The sequence below is a fragment of the Arachis hypogaea genome, chromosome 16 (genome assembly GCF_003086295.3).
Source record: "Arachis hypogaea cultivar Tifrunner chromosome 16, arahy.Tifrunner.gnm2.J5K5, whole genome shotgun sequence".
NCBI lineage: Eukaryota > Viridiplantae > Streptophyta > Magnoliopsida > Fabales > Fabaceae > Arachis > Arachis hypogaea.
Genome location: NC_092051.1, coordinates 42,468,672 through 42,493,503, shown reverse-complemented (window position 1 = coordinate 42,493,503; position 24,832 = coordinate 42,468,672). Strand labels below are relative to the sequence as shown.

The 24,832-nt window shown below is 39.5% G+C and overlaps 1 non-coding gene across 1 annotated transcript; it reads left to right on the top strand.

Moving 5' to 3' along the window:
- Nucleotides 1–502: 502 nt before the first annotated feature.
- On the top strand, nucleotides 503–610 carry LOC112761112 (small nucleolar RNA R71). The gene has a single exon (XR_003181522.1). It is a non-coding gene; the product is annotated as a small nucleolar RNA R71 (small nucleolar RNA).
- The last annotated feature ends 24,222 nt before the right edge of the window (nucleotides 611–24,832 follow it).

The window sequence follows — 24,832 nt, the reverse complement described above, 5'->3', positions numbered from 1 at the left end:
TGTTTCCTCCACCATTATTGTTGTTGAAACCTTGTTGAGGTCTCTGTTGATCCTTCCATGAGAGATTTGGATGATTTCTCCATGAAGGATTATAGGTGTTTCCATAGGGTTCTCCCATGTAATTCACCTCTTCCATTGCTGGGTTCTCAGGATCATAAGCTTCTTCTTTAGAGGAAGCTTCCTTAGTGCTGCCTGTTACTGCTTGCATTCCAGATAGACTCTGAAAAATTATATTGACTTGCTGAGTCAATATTTTATTCTGAGCCAATATGGCATTCAGAGTATCAATCTCAAGAACTCCTTTCTTCTGAGCTATCCCATTATTCACAGGATTCCTTTTAGAAGTGTACATGAATTGGTTATTTGCAACCATTTCAATGAGTTCTTGAGCTTCTACAGGCGTCTTCTTTAGATGAAGAGATCTTCCAGCAGAGCTATCCAATGACATCTTGGATAGTTCAGACAGACCATCATAGAAAATTCCTATGATGCTCCATTCAGAAAGCATGTCAAAAGGGCACCTTCTGATCAATTGCGTATATCTCTCCCAAGCTTCATAGAGGGACTCACCATCCTTCTGTCTAAAGGTTTGGACTTCCACTCTAAGCTTACTCAATTTTTAAGGTGGAAAGAACTTTGCCAAGAAGGCATTGACTAGCTTTTCCCAAGAGTTCAGGCTTTCCTTAGGTTGTGAATCCAACCATGTTCTAGCTCTATCTCTTACAGCAAAAGGAAAGAGCATAAGTCTGTAGACTTCAGGGTCAACCCCATTGGTCTTGGTAGTGTCACAGATTTGCAAGAACTCAGCTAAGAACTGATGAGGATCTTCCAATGGAAGTCCATGAAACTTGCAATTCTGTTGCATTAGAGAAACTAATTGAGGCTTAAGCTCAAAGTTGTTTGCTCCAATGGCAGGGATTGAGATGCTTCTCCCATAGAAGTTGTGAGTAGGTGCAGTAAAGTCACCAAGCACCTTCCTTGCATTGTTGGCATTGTTGTTTTTGGCTTCCATGGTTTCTTCTTCTTTGAAAAGCTCTGTTAGGCCCTCTAAAGAGAATTGTTCTTTAGCTTCTCTTAGCTTTCTCTTCAGGGTCCTTTCAGGTTCAGGATCAGCTTGAACAAGTATGCCTTTATCTTTGTTCCTGCTCATATGAAAGAGAAGAAAACAAGAAAGTAGGGAATCCTCTATGTCACAGTATAGAGATTCCTTGAGGTGTCAGAGGAAAAGAAGAATAGAAGGAGGAGATGGAGAAGAGGGAATTCGAACCTATCAAGAGGGACAGAGTTCGAATTGCACCTTGAAGAGGAGTCTTAGTCCCTTAAATAGAAGGATGTGAGAAGAGGGGAAGAATTTTCGAAAAAAAGATTTTGAAATAATTAAAAAGAAATTTGAAAATTTGATTGAGATTTTCGAAAACTAAGATTGGGAAAGAAATCAAGTGATTTTTTTTTTGAAAAAGATTTTGAAATCAGAAATTAAAAAGATATGATTGAAAATTAATTTTGAAAAAGATGTGATTGAAAAGATACGATTGAAAAGATATGATTGAAAATCAAATTAGAAAAAGAAAGTTTTTAAAATTAATGTTGATTACTTGACTAACAAGAAATTAAAAATATGATTCTAAAATTTAAAGTTTGATCATTTCTTAATAGGCAAGTAACAACTTGAAAATTTTGAAGTAAATCTTTAATTATAGCAAGGATTTTTGAAAATAGTAAAAATAAATATAAAATAGAAAGAAATTGATTTTGAAAGAGATATGATTGAAAAGATATGATTTGAAAAAGATTTGATTTTGAAAAATTATGAAAACTTGAAAAAAATGTGAATTAAAAACAAAATCTTCCCTCTAGTGTCATCCTGGCGTTAAACGCCCAGAATGGTGCCCATTCTGGCGTTTAACGCCCAAATCTCTACCGTTCTGGGCATTAAACTCCCAGCCAGGTACCCTGGCTGGTGTTTAAACGCCAGTTTTCCTTCTTCACTGGGCGTTTTGAACGCCCAGCTTTTTCTGTTTGATTCCTCTGCTGAATATTCTGAATCTTCAATTCTCTGTATTATTGACTTGAAAAGACATAGTTTTGAAAAATATTTTTGAATTTTTGATGATGGGAATCAATAAAAATGCAACTAAGATCAAATAAACAATGCATGTAAGACACCAAACTTAAAAGTTTGTATACTAAGGACTATAACAATGTAAAAATGCATATGAGAAACAACAAAACACACAAAACAAGAGAATTTAAAGATTAGAGCAATGAAATCATCAAGAACAACTTGAAGATTAATGAAGAACATAATGCATAAGATTTCGAAAATTGGAAGGATAAAGACATGCAATTGACACCAAACTTAAAATTAGACAATAGACTCAAACAAGAAACATAAAATATTTTTGGTTTTATGATTTTAAATTTTTTTTTGTGATTTTCGAAACTTATATGAAAAAGAAAATAAAGAGAATCAAAACTTTTAATAAGAATTCCAGGAATTATTCAATGTTAGTCTAAAGCTTCAGTCTAAAAAGATTAGACATGTTTGGCCAAGTTTCAGTAGGACATTACATTCAATAGCTAAATTGATGAGAATCAATCAGCTTTTGTGATGGTGGGAACATCACCTTGAAACTCTAGAATTCATTCTTAAAAATTCTGAAAAGTACCTAATCTAAGCAACAAGATGAACCGTCAGTTGTCCAAACTCGAAAAATCCCCGCAACGGCGCCAAAAACTTGGTGCACGAAATTGTGATCATCAACAATGGCGCCAAAGAACTTGGAGCTCTCAAACGTGAATCACACTTTGTCACAATTCCGCACAACTAACCAGCAAGTGCAATGGGTCGTCCAAGTAATAAACCTTACGTGAGTAAGGGTTGATCCCACGGAGACTGTTGGCTTGAAGTAAGCTATGGTCATCTTGTGAATCTCAGTCAGGCGGATTCAAATGGTTATGGAGTTTAAGGTGATGAAAATAAACATAAAATAAACATAAAATAAAGATAGAGAAACTTATGTAATTCATTGGTGGATTTCAGATAAGCGTATGAAGATGCTTTGTTCCCCTTGAACCTCTGCTTTCCTGTTGCCTTCTTTCAATCATTCATACTCCTGTCCATGGCAAGCTTTATGTTGGGCATCACCGTTGTCAATGGCTACATCCCGTCCTCTCAGTGAAAATGGTCCTGATGCTCTGTCACAACATCGGCTAATCAGCTGTCGGTTCTCGATCATGTCGGAATAGGATCCATTGATCCTTTTGCGTCTGTCACACGCCCCACAATCGCGAGTTTGAAGCTCATCACAGTCATCCCTTCCCAGATCCTACTCGGAATACCACAGAAAAAGGTTTAGACTTTTCGGATCTCAGGAATGGCTGCCATTAATTCTAGCCTATACCACGAAGGTTCCAATCTTAGATTAGAAACCCAAGAGATACGCATTCAAGCCATTGCTAGTAGAATAGAGGTGGTTGTCAGGCACATGTTCATAGGTGAGAATGATGATGAGTGTCACGGATCATCACATTCATCAAGTTGAAGAACGAATGAATATCTTGGAGAAGAAATAGACTTGAGTTAAATAGAAAAACAATAGTACTTTGTATTAATTCATGAAGAACAGCAGAGCTCCACACCTTAATCTATGGTGTGTAGAAACTCCACCGTTGAAAATACATAAGAACAAAAGTTCTAGGCATGGCCGAATGGCCAGCCTCCCAAAGAGGGTTCAATCTTCAAAACATGATTCCAAGATGAAAATACAATAGTATAAGGTCATATTTATAGAGAACTAGTAGCCTAGGGTTACAGAAATCAGTAATTAATGCAGAAATCTTCTTCCGGTCCCACTTGGTGTGTGCTTGGGCTGAGCATTGAAGCTTCCATGTGTAGAGACTTTTCTTGGAGTTAAACGCCAGCTTTTGTGCCAGTTTGGGCGTTTAACTCCAGCTTTTGTGCCAGTTTTGGAGTTAAACGCCAAAATTCTTAAGCTGACTTGGAACGCCTGTTTGGGCCATCAAATCTCGGGCAAAGTATAGACTATTATATATTTCTGGAAAGCTCAGGATGTCTACTTTCAAACGCAATTAAGAGGGCGCCAATTGGGTTTCTGTAGCTCTAGAAAATTCACTTTGAGTGCAGGGAGGTCAGAATCCAACAGCATCTGCAGTCCTTTTTCAGCCTCTGAATCAGATTTTTGCTCAGGTCCCTCAATTTCAGCCAGAAAATACCTAAAATCACAGAAAAACACACAAACTCATAGTAAAGTCCAGAAGAGTAATTTTTATTCAAAAACTAATAAAAATATAATAAAAACTAATTAAGATATACTAAAAACATACTAAAAACAATGCCAAAAAGCGTATAAATTATCCGCTCATCAACCAGCAAGTGCACTGGGTCGTCCAAGTAATACCTGAGCGAGTCAGGGTCGATCCCACAAGGATTGTGGCTTGAAGCAAGCTATGGTTGTTTTGCAGGTCTTAGTCAGGCAAAATCAAAAGATTGTTGGATTAAGTATATGGAGTTGGATGAAGTATCATGAAACTGTGAAAGGAATAAATGATAGGATTAGAGTTGAGAGTCAGAGTTGCTTTGTCTTTCTGAATTAACTCTGGTATTACTGCTTCCTTTGCTTGTAAGTGATTTCTTCAATGGCAGGCTCTATGTGATTGACACTGGTTTGAGCAGCTGCCAATACTCCTCCAGATCTGAACCCCAGGTTTAGTGGGGATCCATTCTGATTGAAGGTGAAGCTTTTGCAGTTCATTCTCCTTAATGATCCTACTCAAAACGCCACAGACAAAGTTGAATCTTTTGGATCAGAGGATGCTGCACCTTAGGTTCTAGCCTCTACCACAGAGACCTTAATCTTCCCGTAAATCAGCTGAACTGATGTCTCGAGAAGTCCCCAACGAAATCGTGGATTAGCCATCTGAGAGATGTATATTCAAGCGGGTGGTTCATCATTGTCTGATGAAAGACACACTCTAAACCCATGTAGAATGTGATAACCTTATGCCAGTTTAACACATTCATATTGATGAAGAATGAATATACATCTTTGAATTAATCAAGCACGGATCGAAGAGAAACTGTAATACTTTTATTAATTCATAGGACTCAGCAAGACTCCTCCCCTCAACCTAGGAGGTTTAAAAACTCATAATGAAAGTAAAATACAAAGTAAAAATGAGTATGCTGAATGAGATATGAAAAAGTGTGTGAATAACATGAATCTAATCCCTTAAATACTAAACAAATGACTAGTAAGGGTAAAATAGTCTATTTAGTGCTAAAATCCACTTCTAGGATCCACTTGGTGAGTGTTTGGGCTGAGTTTTGAAGAAATCCACGTGCCATGAGGTCTCTGGGGCGTGGAGCACCAGCTAGGGGGTCTTCTCTGGGCCTTTGGACGTTGGGCTCTGCTCTTTGGGCGCTAGATGCCTGGAAGGGGGCAGGTAGCTGGCGTTGGACGTCAGTTTTGGGCCTTCTAATCCGAAGAAAAGTATGGACTATTATATGTTGCTGGAAAGCTCTAGAAGTCAGGTTTCTATAGCCATTGAGAGAGCTCCATTTGGACTTCTATAGCTCCTGAAAAGCTCTTCCGAATCCAGGTAGGTGAGATCTGGACAGCATTTGCAGTGCTTTCTCTGTCTCTGAAGTAGACTTCTGCTCCAGCTCCTTAATTTCAGCCAGAAATTATCTAAAATTGTCCAAAAACACAAAAACTCATAGTAGAATCCAAAAATATCATTTTAACACTAAAACCTATAAAAACTTAATAAAAAATAAATAAAAACTACTAAAAACTATATGAAAATGATGTCAAAAAGCGTATAAAATATCCGCTCAACAGTATCAGAGTAGTTCGTTCCCGTTAGAGCCTTGAAATGGACTGACTATGCTTTACTGCATACTCTAAGTGTTTGTCATGCAGTAGGACTCCTAATGACAAGAGTTTGAGTTTCAAATGCATGATTGTCTATTGATTAATGTTATTAGTCGACCGTTGCATCTCTCATGGTATTAGTTTTGGCCAACTTAATGCTGATGATTTGTGTATACGAAAACACTAATGGATTGTCATAGACGAAATAGAATTAATAGGTGATGCAAATTATGGGTTTTGGGAACGTTAGAAGTTGCATCTCAGGGTTGTTCGGTCACGTATCTTGTTCTTCCATGGTTTATCTTGAAGTTTTATTTGGGGTTTCTTTCTTGGAGAGTGAACTAATTATTCCCCAATCTTGTTCCTTGTTCATATGCTATTTTCATTTGATCTTAACTGCATACGTTTACTTGAATTCCCTGAGATATCTGCTTTTCTTAAGATGCGGTTTGGTTTTTTTGCTTCATATCTTGCATCTTATGTATATCTCATTCTGATTGAATTTGGTTCTTTTGAAGTTTCTGTTTTGAACTTTACATTCTGAATTATTCCCTGCCTGATAATGTTCTTAAACATTCTCTTGAATTTCTATGAACCCTATCCATAAATTTTGTTCTTCTCTTCCTAAGTTTGATATCTGATGACTAGAATTCACACCCCATTCAAAATTGGTGAATTAGTTCTTTTGGCAAGCGCACCAAAATTATCGTCAAGTAATAACCCACAGTGGAATGGGATCGTATCCACAGATATTGGCAAATTCGAGCAGTTTTAATCATTTGATGAATTAGTCAAGCAGATCAATAGGATTGTAAAGTGCAGAATTGTAAATGACATAAATGTAAATGGCTAGAATATAAAGAAAAGCAATAAAGTACAGGAATATAAATGGCAGAATGTAAAGTGCAGAATCATAAATGACTTGAATGTAAATGGGAATGGGGAATTGCTGAATGTAAAAATAAGCTGTAAAGAAATGGATAGATAAGAATGGGGAAATTCATTGAGATTGGGAGATGTTGTCTCTTTGGATCAAATCTAGCTTATATCCTCTTCAATCATGCAACTCATTGACCTCTTGGCAATCATGATTGATTGAACCCCAATCCCTTGGTGACTCAATCTCTCATATCTTGATCAATAGCCAATTCCTTGGTCTAGTTGCTCATGAAGAGAGATATGCTTGGTCCCTGATTATACCACACACCATTATAGGTCCAAATAGAGGGATGATTATATGTCACATATTCAAACACCAAAACCTAGATTCTACTCAAGTGTGAGAAGGGATTTCAAGCATGGTTCCATGTTTCCTTTCCCAAGGTTCCCATGAAACCCAATTGCATTTAATCTCTTTCCCAAGATAATTGAATACTAAGCATTAAGAACGAAATTCCTTCTAGCAAATCAAAGAGAAGATGAAGAGAAGAAGAATTTCACTATTATCAATCCATCAAGTACAACAGAGCTCCCTCTCTCAATGAGAGGGAAGTTAGCTACTCATAGCTCAAAAAGTATTCAAAAGTGAAGTGTAAAAGTGGATCTAAAACTGACTGCTTAACCCCCTTCTTCAGTACTCCTTGGGGGTATTTATACTACTCCTAGTAAAATAAAAGAATTACAAAAGTGAAAAAGGAAAATTACATTTTGGAGGGAAAAGAAAACACTCAATAAGCATGACTTCTCAACTGGCGTGTGGCTGGCGCTTTTCTGGCGTGTCACGTGCCCTTCATTTCTAGCTTGGCGTGCCACGCCCAATCCTTCAAGTGGCACGCCTCTTGCCTTTTCCAACCTTTCTTTGCCTCTGGAAACTTGAACTGGCATGCCACGCCCTTGCTCTATGCTTGGCTACGCTTCTCTGGAAAGTTGAACTAGCGTGGCACGCCCAGGGTCTGGCGTGCCACGCCCCTTTTGTGAGTGAGTGGTTCCTCTGTTTGGCGTGCCATGCCACGAACTCAAGTGGCACGCCCCAATGCTTCTTTTCTCTCTGAATGACACTTGCGTGCCACGCCTGGTTGCTCAAGTGGCACGCCTAAGTGAAGAATGGTGAGTGGCGTGCCACGCCTTCGATACCAAGTGGCACGCCCCATATAATTGGCCTCCTTCATCCTCTCTGGAAATTTATACCAGCGTGCCATGCCTAAAGGCTGGCGTGCCACGCCCATGATCTTATCTTGGTTCCAGTAGTTGGCGTGCCACGCCTTCGATACCAAGTGGCACGCCCAGTCCTTACTTTTGGTCCTTTGTGCATTGGCGTGCCACGCCTGGTTGCTCAAGTGGCACGCCCAGTCTTCAATTGCCTTCAGCCTCTTCTCTGGATTGTTGTACCAGCGTGCCATGCCATGCTGCTCAAGTGGCACGCCCATGGATTTGTGAACTCTTCAAGCTTGGCGTGCCACGCCTGGGTTCTCAAGTGGCATGCCCAAGTGACTTCTTGGGGCTGCCGTGCCACGCCTTCGATACCAAGTGGCACGCCTTAGTGAAGGTTCTTCTTGGAATGGTGAGTTGGCATGCCACGCCCCTTTGCTCAAGTGGCACGCCCATAGTAATTGATGGGTCAGGAATGCCACGCCCAGCCTGGCGTGCCACGCCCCTTTTGTGTCCTCCATTGTAGCTCTCTAGAAAAATGAATTAGCGTGCCACGCCCAGTTCCTGGCGTGCTATGCCCTCATGCATACTTGAATTTCTTCTTTGGACTTTAGTACTGGCGTGCCACACCAGTGCATTTTTGTGGCATTTGCTCCCAAGTGGCACGCCAGTTTCACACGCCCAGCTTCTTGTTTGTCTTCTACCCATTTTTGATGCCTTCTTCACATGAAATTCAGCACAACTCATTTCAAAGTAGTGTACCATAATATTCATCAAATAATGCATGAATTGTACTGATCAAATGAGATTTATGTTCTTTTATGGTCTTCTTTATGCAAGAAAGAAGGGTAGATGATGCAAGTCATCACAACACCAAACTTAAGTTTTGGTTGTCCCAAGCAAATCAATGTGAGTAAACCTTTATAACTTGAGGCCTTGGCTTTGAGTGATTGCAATACAATTAAGAGTAAGACTAAGTGTTCAACACATGTATGAATGTTTTAATGTCATGGAAAGCTCTTGGATCCTTGAGGGTTCTTTCAGGTATAGGCTTTAGGGGTCCTTTCTATTGATTGTCACCTTGAAGTAGCAAGGGTTGTTTTGCTTTCTTGACCACGACTCTAAGTGTTCTATCTCAAGACAACCCTTTAATTAAGCTTTCAATTAGCACTCCCAAATTAGTTGGTTTTAGGGTACTAGGTGTTGAGACACCCCTAAGAATTTACTTGCCCAGGTCTCTTCTTGACACATCTTCACCACAAGCATCTACTAAGATCTTTAATTCTTTTTGAGCTTTTTTTTAATGTTTTTTTTTTCTATCCCAGTAGTTGATGCTCAGAGCCTTAGGCCTTTATTACTTACTACCTCTTGGTTCTATGGATATTCAAGGAACACCCCTTAACCTTCCCCTTGTTGTACCTTCTAGGACTAGTTGCTCTTCCATGACTCACTTTCTTTTTAGTTCATCCAAGGTCCTACACTTGGTTACTTATTTCTTAGTCTGTTTGATGATCTCTCTTGGCCTTGGTCCCTCTCATTATTTTTGCACAACTCACAGTGACTCTTATGGAGACAAACTCTACTTTTATTTATGTTGAAATAAAGACTTGGAATACATGGCATTTTCTTTCTTGAAAAAAAAACTCATAAAGACTTCAAATAGGAATTAAAACTAAGCATAAAATATAAACTATCCTAGCATGATTATTTATTCAAAAAGTAAATAAAGCAAAAGCGTAAACAAGATTTTAGAATTTAGAAAGTGTCAACCATGGGACTCAACAACCTTGAGTAGCTTCATCTTTAGTTCATTGGCCCCTTCCCTTTGTCCTTTTTCTTGGAGGGGGAGGAGCCACCTTCATCTGGCTTGGAGGAACCTTCTTGTGCTTTGGCATCCTTGGGCTTCCAAAATCCTGCCCTCCTCATATAATTCCTTTCATCTTCCTTAAGTTTGGCTAGGATTTCCTCTTGTCTTGCACTTAGCTCTTCCATTCCTTGCATGAAGGTTGGGTATCCTGGGTTTAGAGCGGCCACGAAGTTACACAAGTGATTCAGCTTCGCTTGTGTATTGATGTCATACTGCCTCCTGGATATGGTTCTGGCATCATAGAGATGTCTGAATTCGGCCAAGTTCCTCTGTTGTCATTTGCTTTGCTCTACTATTTTGTCCAATGCACTTCGCACCTCTCCCTAGTCAAATTGTTCTTGCTGTTCCTTCCTCATATGCTCCCAATTCCCTTGGAGTTGTTGAATGTTTTGGTTGACTTGGCTCCATTGTTGTTGTTGAGTTTTCTTGAGTTGATTGACATTTTCCCTCAAGTGGTGTAGATCTCCCTTCATTTGGTGTACATCTCCTTGCAATTACTCCCAGTTGAATCCCTTTGGAAATTGCTGATATTGGTATTGTGGTGGTGGTTGAAGTGCTAGGAATTGAGGTTACTCTTCTGCCTCTTCCTCTTCTTATTGTTGTTGTGGTTCATGGGCATGAGCTCTTCGTTCTCTGGCCCTATTGAGTGGGTGAACAGCTACCACCTTGACCATCTTTTTGGCAGTTATAAACTTGTCTTGCTTCACAAGCACTTCATCAATGATCTTTTCAACTCCAGCCTCATCACATAGTCTCTGTATAATGCTGGGGAATGCCAACCTTGTGTTGTCACTGGTGCTTTTCAGCACTTTATTGATGTTGTTGGCAATCATCTCCCCCATGTTGATGTTCTCTCCTTTCATGATGCTGTAGATGAGTACAGCTCTCTCCTTGGTCACCTCTGAAGTGTTGGATGTGGGGATTAGGGACCTCCTCACAAATTCTAGCCACCCTCTAGCTTGGGGGCTCAAATCTCTTCTCCTCAATTGATTGGGTATCCCATCCTTATTATTTATCCAACGCACATGCATCACACAAATTTCATTCAGGATCTCATCAAACCCAGGGTCTTGCTGCTTCATTCTTTCTTCATAGCTCTGACTGGAGCTTGTCCTCTTCACCATTAGCATTCTTTCTATACTAGAGGGGCTGTAGTCAATGGACTTCCGCCTTACATAGCTAATGTAGCCATAGTGTTGCCCTGGTTGAGGCACTGCGTTGGCATATAATTCCCTCACCAAGCTCTCTACCACTTTCCTTGGTGGATTGCATAGAAGTGACCAACCTCCATTGTTGATCTCAATGTTGATTTCAATGTGCTCGTTCCTCCCTAGTTGAAACCCAACTTCTGGAATGATTTCCTTCTCACTCACCAACCATAGAATTGATTTTGGTTGAATGCGGAGAGGAACTTGTAGTCATTGAAGGAGCTTGAGGATCCAGAGATTGGTTCCTTGTTTTTTCTTTTCTTTGAGGCTGAGCTTTTTAGTGGTGCCATTAGGTTGAGAGAGTGTGTATGGGATTATGAAAACGTGTGGTGGTTGCAAGAAAGAGCAAGCAAAATAATGTTTTGCTCCAACACCAAACTTAGGACTTGATTGTCCCAATCAAGAAAAAAAAAAGAAAGAAAGAAAGTAGGGAAAGAGATGGTAAAAGATGAAAAGAGAAAGGAAGGCGAGGGTTATATGCTCTTCGTGTGTGATTGGGGTTGTTGAAGTGGAAGAGGAGATGGGGAGGTGAGGCTTTTATAATGGGTGAATAGTGTGGTACGAAGGGTGGAAAATAAAAAGGGTTAAATATTTTCCCACTTGGGGAGTGGCGCCTAGCGTGGGAAGAGGCGCCAACTCTTTTCTCACATGTCTTCTGCGTGTGTTGAGTTCCAAAGTGCAAGTACACTTTGACTTCCTTGCTTTGTGAGTTGTTTACCATGTGGGCCCCATCTTCTCTCCTGAAATTGAAACTGAACCCATTAGTAATGACAAAAGAACCCTGCACATTCCTTCTCATCAAGAGTGAATTGGATTGCAACTGATGGGTGTCCCTTGGGACACCAAACTTAATTCTTTGGCATCTCAATAAATTGGTTTCATCATTGTGTATTTAATGTGTTCATAAGAGTGGAATAACATCAATCTTTTCATTTTCTTTTGATTCCAATTCCTCTGAACTCATTAAACCACATTCATGTTCTTACCCAAAGCATTAAGTACTTTCAAATAAGGTGACTTGGGCTGCTAGGTGATTCTTGGTGGTGGCCACACCAAACTTAATCTTTGGGCTTACCCTTCAAGATCAGGCTATTAATTGTTTGTAAGCCTAGATTAAGTGGGTGGAAGGCCACACCAAACTTAGCAGTTTAGCTAGTTCTCAGCCCATTCACTCATCATGATTTATGCCTTCATCAAGTTGCAATTCCAGAATAGAAAGAAATAAAAGAGTGTAAAAAAAATCTAGCTACCAAAGCTAATATCAAACTTTCTAACCTACATTTGTAAACTAATCCTAAATTGATACTGTAACCTCAAAGTGAGACTGAAAATTAAACTATCTAAAGCAATAGATTTTAAACTACTTCTAAGAAAAGCAATTAAATCAAAAAGGATAAAGTGTTGGGGTGCCTCCCAACTAGCGCTTCTTTATTGTCATTAGGTTGACATTCCTTCATCTTCAGCTGAGCTTGTAGCTCACTCTCTGCTCCTCTAAGGGGCCTCCCAAGTAGTGTTTGAGTCTATGGCTATTGACAGTAAAAGATCTCTGAGTCTTGTCCTCCATGAGCTCCACATGACCATAAGGAAACCCCTTGAGTATGGTGAAAGGTCCTGACCATCGAGACTTAAGTTTTCCAGGGAAGAACTTGAGTCTTGAGTTGTAGAGTAACACCTTCTGTCCTTCAGTGAACTCCCTTCTTGCTATCTTTTGGTCATGCCACCTTTTTGTGTTCTCTTTGTAGATTTTTGCATTCTATTATGCTTGATTTCTAAACTCCTCCAGCTCATTGAGTTGTATTAATCTCTTTTCTCCAGCAGCTTGCTCATCATAGTTTAACATCTTTAGAGCCCAAAATGCTTTATGCTCAAATTCAACTGGTAAGTGACAAGCCTTGCCATATACCAATTGGTATGGAAATATCCCAATGGGAGTCTTATAGGCTGTTCTGTAGGCCCATAGTGCATCGTCTAGCTTCTTAGACCAATCCTTCTTTGAGTTTCCAACAGTTTTTTCAAGGATTCGTTTCAGCTCTCTGTTGGAGATTTCAGCTTGCTCGTTGGTCTGTGGGTGGTATGGAGTTGCCACTTTGTGCTTTACTCCATATTCGAGAAGGAGTGTCTCGAGTTGTTTGTTGCAGAAGTGTGTCCCTCCATCACTAATGAGAGCTCTGGGAACTCCAAATCTGCTGAAGATGTTCCTTCTTAAGAAGCTTATCACAACCTTGTTGTCATTTATTGCAGTGGCTATGGCTTCTACCCACCTTGAGACATAATCAACAGCCACCAATATGTAGCTATTTGAGTAGGAGGTTGAGAAGGGTCCCATGAAATCAATCCCCCATACATCAAATAGCTCCAACTCTAGTATGAATTGCTGTGGCATCTCATTTCTCTTGGTTTGATTACCAGCTCTTTGGCATTCATCACACTTTGACACCATTTCCTTGGCATCTTTAAATATTATTGGCCAGCAAAATCCGGATTGAAGAACTTTTACTGCTGTTTTTTCTCTACTGAAGTGACCTCCATATGTGGATCCATGGCACTGCCACAATACTTCTTGCCCTTCCTCATGGGATATACACCTTCTTAGGATTCCATCAGCACACTTTTTGAACAAATAAGGATCATCCCAGATGTAGTGTTTGGCATCCTTAATTAGCTTCCTCCTCATGTGCCTATTGATGTTGGTTGGTAGCTCCCCAATAGCCTTGAAGTTGGCTATGTCTGCAAACCAAGGGGCTACTTGAATCATCATCAATTGTTCATCAGGAAAGCTTTCATTGACTGCTACTTGCTGCATCTCTTCTTCTTGTGGGATCCTTGAGAGGTGGTCAGCTACCTTGTTCTCTGCTCTGCTCCTATCTTTAATCTCAATATCAAATTCTTGGAGCAGCAAAATCCACCTTATTAGTCTGGGCTTAGATTCTTGTTTGGTAAGCAAGTATTTGAGTGCTGCATGATCAGTGAACACAATTACTTTTGAGCCAATAAAATATGATCTAAACTTATCAAAAGCAAAAACTATGGCTAAAAGTTCTTTCTCCGTGGTGGTATAGTTCCTTTGATTCTCATTAAGAACCTTGCTAGCATAGTAAATAACATGTACTAGCTTGTCTTTCCTCTGTCCTAGAACAGCACCAATAGCAAAATCAAATGCATCATACATTAGTTCAAAGGGAAGATCCCAGCTTGGTGGTGCTATAATAGGTGCAAAAGAGAGTTTCTTCTTAAGTTCATCAAAGGCTACCATGCACTCTCTATCAAAAACAAAGGGAGTATTTGAGACAAGTAGGTTGCTAAGGGATTTTGCAATCTTTGAAAAATCTTTGATAAACCTCCTATAGAACCCAGCGTGTCCCAAAAAACTTCTGATTACTTGTGACATTGCAAGGTAAAGGTAATTTTTCAATTACTTCCACTTTTGCCTTGTCCACTTCTATGCCATCTTTTGAGATCTTGTGACCAAGAACCACCTCTTCAGTCACCATAAAATGGCACTTCTCCCAGTTTAAAACTAGGTAGGTTTCCTGACACCTTTTTAGCACAAGAGCATGATGGTATAGGTAATCAGAATATGAGTTCCCAAATACAGAGAAGTCGTCCATGAATACTTCTATGAACTTCTCAATCATGTCTAAAAAAATGGAGAGCATGCACCTTTGGAATGTTGCAGGTGCATTGTACAATCCAAAGGGCATTCTCCTATAAGCAAAGTCACCATATGGACAAGTAAATGAAGTTTTTTCCTGATCCTTGGGGTCTACAACAATTTGGTTGTAGCCTGAATACCCATCCAGGAAGCAATAATACTCATGTTCTGCCAATCTTTCAAGCATCTGGTCCATGAAAGGTAGGAGAAAGTGGTCCTTCCGGGTGGCTTCATTAAGTTTCCGGTAATCAATGCACATACGCCATCCGGTCACTGTCCTTGTGGGTATCAATTCATTCTTCTCATTTGCCACAATAGTGATCCCTCCCTTCTTAGGGACTACTTGCACCGGGCTTACCCAAGGGCTGTCTGAGATGGGGTAGATCACCCCTGCTTGCCATAGTTTCAACACTTCTTTCTGAACCACTTCATTCATAGTTGGGTTCAACCTCCTTTGTTGTTGTCTTGAAGGTTTGACATCTTCTTCAAGCAAGATTTTATGCATACACATCGAAGGACTGATCCCTTTTAAATCTGCAAGTGTCCAGCCTATGGCAGCCTTGTGTTGTCTCAGCACTTGGATAAGCTCCTCTTTTTGTTCCTTACTCAGACTTGAATTTATAATCACTGGGTGAGTATTGTTAGCACCCAGATATGCATATTTCAAGCTGGGTGGTAATGCTTTCAGCTCTAGTTTTGGTGACTCTGCATCTTTGTTGTCTGTGGTGGTTGGCATGATTGAGTTTCTCATGGTTGCTTGTGGTGGTTCTCCATCCAGCTCAATGGTTCCTCCACATTGTTCTTCTTCCAAGACTTCTTGAACTATCTATTCCATGGTGTCTACCAGCATGCATTCTCCTATGGATTCTTTGGGGTAACTCGTTGCTTTGAAGACGTTGAAGACCATTTTCTCTTCATGCAACCTCTAGACTAGTTCCCCTTTTTGCACATCAATGATGGCTCCAACAGTAGCTAGGAATGGTCTTCCTAGGATAATTGACGTGTTGGCCTCTTCTTCCATGTCCAGCACAACGAAATCAGCAGGAAAAATGAATTCTCCTACTTTCACTAGCAAGTCTTCCACCACCCCCTGTGGAAACTTAAATGTTCTGTCAGCCAATTGGAATGCCATTCTTGTTGGCTTGGCTTCCTCAATCTTCATCATTCTCATCATGGTTAGGGACATAAGATTTATGCTAGCTCCCAAATCACACAAGGCTTTCTCAATGGTGATGTCTCCTATGATGCAGGGGATTTGGAAACTCCCTGGGTCTTTCAGCTTTTGAGGCAGCTTCTTCTATATGATGGCACTGCATTCTTCAGTCAATATTATGGTTTCTTTTGCCTCCCAGTTCCTATTTTTGGTTATAAGCTCCTTCAAAAATTTGGCATAGAGTGGCATTTGTTCTAATGCCTCAACAAATGGTATGTTGATTTGGAGCCTCTTGAAGATCTCTAGGAACTTAGAAAACTGGCCATCCTTCCCATCTTTTCCCAGTCTTTGTGGGTATGGTGCCTTTGGCACATAAGGCTTCAAGACTGATTTTGGTGGAGGTGGAGCAGGGATCTCTTCTTCATCCTTGTTCCCATGCTTTGTTGCAGCTTCTTCATGCTTGTCTTTGCTTGGGGTGCCTTCTTCTACAACCTTCCTACTTCTTAGAGTAATGGCTTTGCATTCCCCTCTTAGGTTAGTGATGAGAAGACTTTTGTGTGGTTTAGAATTCACAATAAGTCTCGTTGTAATATAGTTTCTAAACCAACATCAATTATTTCATACAAAAATTTGTTTGTCATAAGTAACAAACCCCTAAATTTATAAACCGAAGTATTGAACCTCGGGTCGTTCTCCCTAGGAATTGCAATAAAGTATTGATGAGCGGATAATTTATACGCTTTTTGGCATTGTTTTTAGTATATTTTTAGTAGAATCTGGTTACTTTTAGGGATGTTTTCATTAGTTTTTATGTTAAATTCATATTTCTGGACTTTACTATAAGTTTGTGCATTTTTCTATTATTTCAGGTATTTTCTGGCTGAAATTAAGGGACTTGAGCAAAAATCAGATTCAGAGGTTGAAGAAGGACTGCTGATGCTGTTGGATTCTGACCTCCTTACATTCAAAATGGATTTTCTGGAGCTACAGAACTCAAAATGGCGCGCTTCCAATTGCGTTGGAAAGTAGACATCCCGAGCTTTTCAGCAATGTATAATAGTCCATACTTTGCCCAAGTTTAGACGACGCAAACTGGCATTGAACGCCAGTTCTACGCTGCAGTCTGGAGTTAAACGCCAGAAACACGTCACAAACCAGAGTTGAACGCCAGAAACGCGTTACAAACTGGCGTTCAACTCCAAGAATGACCTCTCCACGTGTAAACTTCAAGCTCAGCCCAAGCACACACCAAGTGGGCCCCAGAAGTGGATTTATGCATCAATTACTTACTTCTGTAAACCCTAGAGACTAGTTTAGTATAAATAGGACTTTTTACTATTGTATTAGAGATCTTTGATCAGTTTTATGCTGTCTTAGACTTTCATGGGGGCTGGCCATTCGGCCATGCCTGGACCATTATCATTTATGTATTTTCAAACGGTAGAGTTTCTACACTCCATAGATTAAGGTGTGGAGCTCTGCTGTTCCTCATGATTTAATGCAAAGTACTACTGTTTTTCTATTCAATTCAACTTATTCCGCTTCTAAGATATCCATTCATTCCCAAGAACATGATGAATGTGATGATTATGTGACGCTCATCATCATTCTCACTCATGAACGCATGCCTGACAAACACTTCCGTTCTACATGCAAACAAGCTAGAATGAATATCTCTTAGATATCTAATACAGGGGACCGAGTCCGAGTTATTAGTATCTTCGTGGTATAAGTTAGAACCCATGGATGGCCATTCCTGAGATCCGAAAAGTCTAAACCTTGTCTGTGGTATTCCGAGTAGGATTTGGGAAGGGATGGCTGTGATGAACTTCAAACTCGTGAGTGCTGGGCGTAGTGACAGACGCAAAAGGATAGTAAATCCTATTCCAGTATGATCGAGAACCTCCAGATGATTAGCCATGCCGTGACAGAGCATTTGGACCATTTTCACAGAGAGGATGGGATGTAGCCATTGACAACGGTGATGCCCTTACAAAAAGCTTGCCATGGAAAGGAGTAAGACTGATTGGATGAAGACAGCGGGAAAGCAGAGATTCAGAGGAACGAAAGCATCTCTATACGCTTATCTGAAATTCTCACCAATGATATACATAAGTATTTCTATCTTTATTTTCTGTTTATTTACTATTACTATTCGAAAATACTATAACCATTTAAAATCCGCCTGATTGAGATTTACAAGGTGACCATAGCTTGCTTCATACCAACAATCTCCGTGGGATCGACCCTTACTCACGTAAGGTTTTATTACTTGGACGACCCAGTGCACTTGCTGGTTAGTTGTGCGAAGTTGTGAAGTTATGTTTGGACCATGGTATTGTGCACCAGTTGTTGGCGCCATTGCCAGGGAGAGAACGAACAACAAATTTTACAACCTCAGAGTAACAATTTCGCATACCAAGTTTTTGGCGCCGTTGCCGGGGATTGTTCGAGTTTGGACAACTGACGGTTCATCTTGTTGCTCAGATTAGGTAATTTTCTTTTTGTTTTATTTTCAAAAAAATATTTTGTTTTCAAAAATCTTTCAAAAATTTCTTATCTGTTTTCGAAAATTATTCTAAAATTTTTAAGAATGAATTATAGAGTTTCATGAAGCATGTTGAAGCCTGGCTGGCTGTAAAGCCATGTCTAAATTCATTTAGACTGAGGCTTCCAAGTCATCATTACAAGAGCAAGCTAGTTGTTGCTAATAAAATTTGTTATTGTATGACTGATTTGTATCTTCTAAAGCTTGGCTGACTATTAAGCCATGTCTAACCCTTGGATTGGAGCTTTAGGCTAACATTGAAAGATTCCTGGAATTCTTATTAAAAATTTCTGAATTTCTTATTTTCTTTTTCCTATATATTTCTCGAAAAAAAATATACAAAAATCCAAAAAAAATCATAAAATCATAAAAATAAAAAATATTTTATGTTTCTTGTTTGAGTCTTGAGTCAGTTTTAAGTTTGGTGTCAATTGTATTTTTTCTAAAAATTCTTTGCATTTATCCCAAGAGTTCAGGCTATCCTTAGGTTGAGAGTCCAACCATATTCTAGCTCTGTCTCTCACAGCAAAAGGGAAAAGCATGAGCCTGTAGACTTCAGGATCTACTCCATTGGTCTTAACAGTATCACATATCTGCAAGAATTTAGTTAAGAATTGAAAAGGATCCTCAGATGGAAGTCCATGAAACTTGTAGTTCTGCTGCATCAGAGAAACTAATTGAGGTTTTAGCTCAAAATTGTTTGCTCCAATGGCAGGGATGGAGATGCTTCTTCCATGTAAATTGAAATTAGGTGCAGTAAAGTCACCAAGCATCCTCTTTGCATTATTATTATTTTCGGCTGCCATCTCCTCTTCCTATTCGAAAATTCCTGTAAGGTTGTCTCTGGATTGTTGTATTTTAGCTTCTCTTAGTTTCCTTTTCAGAGTCCTTTCAGGTTCTGGATCTGCTTCAACAAGAATGTTCTTGTCCTTGCTCCTGCTCATATGATAAAGAAGGGAATAACAAAGAAAATATGGAATCCTCTATGTCACAGTATAGAGATTCCTTTGTGTGAGTAGAAGAAGAAAAGAATGTAATGTAAAGAAAGAGAAGGGAGGAGAATCCAAACACAAGGGTGAGGAGAGCAGAGATATGAGATGAAGAGAAGTGTTAGTAAGTAATTAAATAAATAGAAGAAGATGAGGGAGAGGGAATTTCGAAAATTAATAATTAAAATTTGAAGTTAGATTTCGAAAATAGTTTTTTTTTTTTTTTGAAAAAGGTTAGTAATTTTTGAAAATTAGGAATGAAATAAAATTAAAATTAAAAATTGAAAACAATTAATTAATTAAAAAGAATTTTTGAAAAAGAGGGAGGTATTTTCGAAAATTAGAGAGGGGAAGTTAGTTAGGTAGTTTTGAAAGAGATAAGAAACAAACAAAAAGTTAATTAGTTAGTTGAAACAAATTTTGAAAATCAATTTTTTAAAGGATAAGAAGATAAGAAGTTAAAAAAGATATTTGGAAAAGATGTGATATGAAAATGTATGATTTTGAAAAAGATAAGATAAAAAGATATTTTTGAAAAGATATGATTGAAATTAGTTTTGAAAAAGATTTGATTTTTAAAATCATAATTAATGACTTGATTCACAAGAAATCACAAGATATGATTCTAGAACTTAAAGTTTGAATCTTTCTTAACAAGCAAGTAACAAACTTGAAATTTTTTAATCAAAACATTAATTGTTGATAATAATTTCGAAAATTATAAGATAAAATTAAGAAAAATATTTTTGAAAAATATTTTTAAAATTTTTGAAAATAATAAAAAAAATGAAAAAGATATGATTTTTGAAAAAGATTTTGAAAAAGATAAGGTTTTTAAATTAAAAATTTGATTTGACTCATAAGAAACAACTAGATTTTAAAATTTTTTGAAAAAGTCAACTTAAATTTTCGAAAATTTATGAGTGAAAAGGGAAAAGATATTTTTTGAATTTTGAATTTTTAATGATGAAAGAGAAAAAACATGAAAATGATGCAATGCATGAAAATTTTGGATCTAAACATGTGATGCATGCAAGAACACCATGAATGTCAAGATGAACACCAAGAACACTTTGAATGTCAAGATGAACATCAAGAACTTATTTTTGAAAAATTTTCAAGAAAAGAAAACATGCAAGACACCAAACTTAGAAATTTTTCATGTATAGACACTATGAATGCAAGAATGCATATGAAAGAAGGAAGGTGAATCCCTCTATGAAGCTTGGGAGAGATACAAGCAACTGACCAAAAAGTGTCCTTCTGACATGCTTTTAGAATGGACCATCCTGGATATATTCTATGATGGTCTGTCTGAATTAACTAAGATGTCATTGGATACTTCTGCAGGTGGATCCATTCACCTAAAGAAAACGCCTGCAGAAGCTCAAGAACTCATTGACATGGTTGCTAATAACCAGTTTATGTACACTTCTGAGAGGAATCCTGTGAGTAATGGGATGCCTCAGAAGAAAGGAGTTCTTGAAATTGATACTCTGAATGCCATATTGGCTCAGAATAAAATATTGACTCAGCAAGTCAATATGATTTCTCAGAGTCTGAATGGAATCCAAGCTGCATCCAACAGTACTCAAGAGGCATCTTCTGAAGAAGAAGCTTATGATCCTGAAAACCCTGCAATAGCAGAGGTGAATTACATGGGTGAACCCTATGGAAACACTTATAATCCGTCATGGAGAAATCACCCAAATCTCTCATGGAAGGATCAACAAAAGCCTCAACAAGGCTTTAATAATGGTGGAAGAAACAGGTTTAACAATAGTAAACCTTTTCCATCATCCACTCAGCAACAGACAGAGAACTCTGAACAAAATACTTCTAATTTAGCGAATTTAGTCTCTGATCTATCTAAGGCCACTCTGAGTTTCATGAATGAAACAAGATCCTCCATTAGAAATTTAGAGGCACAAGTGGGCCAGCTGAGTAAAAGGATCACTGAAATCCCTCCTAGTACTCTCCCAAGCAATACAGAAGAAAATCCAAAAGGAGAGTGCAAGGCTATTGATATAACCATCATGGCCGAATCCAAGGAGGAAGGGGAGGACGTGAATCCCAAGGAGGAAGACCTCCTGGGACGTCCAGTGATCAATAAGGAGTTCCCCTCTGAGGAACCAAAGGAATCTGAGGCTCATCTAGAGACCATAGAGATTCCATTAAACCTCCTTACGCCCTTCATGAGCTCTGATGAGTATTCCTCTTCAGAAGAGAATGAGGATGTTACTGAAGAGCAAGTTGCCAAGTTCCTTGGTGCAATCATGAAGTTGAATACCAATTTATTTGGTAAAGAGACTTGGGGAGATGAACCTCCCCTGTTCACTAATGAACTAAATGCATTGGATCAACTGAGATTGCCTCAGAAGAAACAAGATCTTGGAAAGTTCCTAATACCTTGTACCATAGGCACCATGACCTTTGAGAAGGCTCTATATGACTTTGGGTCAGGAATAAACCTCATGCCACTCTCTGTAATGGAGAAACTGGGAATCTTTGAGGTACAAGCTGCTAAAATCTCATTAGAGATGGCAGACAATTCCAGAAAACAGGCTTATGGACAAGTAGAGGAGATGTTAGTAAAGGTTGCAGGCCTCTACATCCCTGCTGATTTCATAATCCTAGACACTGGAAAGGATGAGGATGAATCCATTATCCTTGGAAGACCCTTCCTAGCCATAGCAAGAGCTGTGATTGATATTGACAGAGGTGAACTAGTCCTTCAATTAAATGAGGACTCCCTTATGTTTAAAACTCAAGGTTACCATTCTGTAAACATGGAAAAGAGGCACAGTAAGCTTCTCTCACTGCAGAGTCAACCAGAGCCCCCACAGTCAAACTCTAAGTTTGGTGTTGAACTCCCATATCCAAACTCTAAGTTTGGTGTTGGGGAGTCTCAACAATGCTCTGAACATCTGTGAGGCTCCATGAGAGCCCACTGTCAAGCTATTGACATTAAAGAAGCGCTTGTTGGGAGGCAACCCAATTTTTATTTATCTAATTCTATTTTTATTTTTATTGTTCTTTCATATTTTATTAGGTTCATGATCATGTGGAGTCACAAAATAAATAGAAAAATCAAAAATAGAATCAAAAACAGTAGAAGAAAAATCACACCCTGGAGGAAGGGCTTACTGGCGTTTAAACGCCAGTAAGGAGCATCTGGCTGGCGTTCAACGCCAGAACAGAGCATGGATCTGGTGTTGAACGCCCAAAACAAGCAGCATCCTGGCGTTCAGACGCCAGAAATGCACACTGAGGAAAGCTGGCGCTGAACACCAGAAACAAGCATAGAACTGGCATTCAACGCCAGAAACATGCTGCATCTGGGCGCTGAACGCCCAGAACAAGCATCAATTCGGCGTTTAAACGCCAGAATTGCATGCAAAGGCATTTTACATGCCTAATTGGTGCAGGGATGCAAATCCTTGACACCTCAGAATCTGTAGACCCCACAGAATCAACTCAGCATCTGTGGACCCCACAGGATCCCCACCTACCACCACTCATTCTCTTCCCTCTTCTCATTTATCCTCTCTTCCCAATAAACACCCTTCCCCAAAACTCTTCACCAATCAACTCAATCTTTCTTCCCTATTACCCCTTCACCACTCACATCCATCCACTCTTCACCATAAACCTATCTCATAAACTCCACATACCTTCAAATTTCAAAATCAAATTCCCACCCAAAACCACCCCATATGGCCGAACCTTAACCCCCCTCCCTTCCCTATATAAAGCCCTCCATTCTTCTTCATTTTCACACAACACAACCCTCTCATCCCCTTCTTGGCCGAAACACTAACCTCTCTCCCTCTCCTCTATTTTTTCTTCTTCTTCTTTTTCTCTTTCTTCTCTTGCTCGAGGGTGAGCAATATTCTAAGTTTGGTATGGTAAAAGCATAAAGCTTTTTGTTTTTCCATTACCATTCATGGCACCTAAGACTGGAGAATCCTCTAGAAAAGGGAAAGGAAAGACAAAAGCTTCCACCTCCGAGTCATGGGAGATGGAAAGATTCATCTCCAAAGCCCATCAAGACCACTTCTATGATGTTGTGGCCAAGAAGAAGGTGATCCCCGAGGTCCCTTTCAAACTCAAGAGAAATGAGTATCCGAAAATCCGACATGAAATCCAAAGAAGAGGTTGGGAAGTTCTAACAAAACCCATCCAACAAGTCGAAATTCTAATGGTTCAAGAGTTCTATGCTAATGCATGGATCACTAGGAACCATGATCAAAGTAAGAACCCAAACCCAAAGAATTATCTCACCATGGTTCGGGGGAAATACTTAGATTTTAGTCCGAAAAATATGAGGTTGGCGTTTAAACTTGCCTATGATGCAAGGAGATGCACGCACCTACACTAGAAGGGTCAACTTTGATCAAAGATTGAACCAAGTCCTCATGGACATATGTGTGGAAGGAGCTCAATGGAATATTGACTCAAAAGGCAAACCGGTTCAATTTAGAAGACTGGACCTCAAGTCTGTGGCTAGAGGATGGTTGGAGTCACTACAACATTTTGGGTCTATGGTCACGGTTTTTTTGGTCACGGTAAAAAACCGTGACCATAGACTCTCTATGGTCACGGTTTTTTAGGGTGACCAAAAAAAAAAGCTATGGTCACGATTTTTTTGGAAAGGGTGACCATAGAGTACCTATGGTCACGGTTTTTTAAAAAAGAGTGGCCTAAAATGGTCTATGGTCACGGTTTTGAGGGGTGACCTAAAGGGGTCTATGGTCACGGTTTTTTACAGTGACCAAAAAGGGTCTATGGTCACGGTTTTTCAAAAAAGGGTGACCTAAAAGAGTCTATGGTCATGGTTTTGGGGGGTGGCCTAAAGGGGTCTATGGTCACGGTTTTGGGGTGACCTAAAGGGGGCTATGGTCATGGTTTTTTACAGTGACAAAAAGCGGCTATGGTCACGGTTTTTCAAAAGAGGGTGACCTAAAAGGGTCTATGGTCACGGTTTTGGGGGGTGACCTAAAGGGGTCTATGGTCACGGTTTTGGGGGTGGCCTAAAAGGGTCTATGGTCACGGTTTTGGGGGGTGGCCTAAAGGGGTCTATGGTCACGGTTTTGGGGGGTGGCCTAAAAGGGTCTATGGTCACGGTTTTAGGGGTGACCTAAAGGGAACTATGGTCACGGTTTTTTACAGTGACCAAAAAGGGGCTATGGTCACGGTTTTTCGAAAAAGGGTGACCTAAAAGGTCTATGGTCACGGTTTTGGAGGGTGACCTAAAGGGGTCTATGGTCACGGTTTTGGGGGTGGCTTAAAAGGGTCTATGGTCACGGTTTTGAGGGGTGGCCTAAAGGGGTCTATGGTCACGGTTTTAGGGGGTGGCCTTAAAGGGTCTATGGTCACGGTTTTAGGGGTGACTTAAATGGGTCTATGGTCACAGTTAAAATCTTTAAG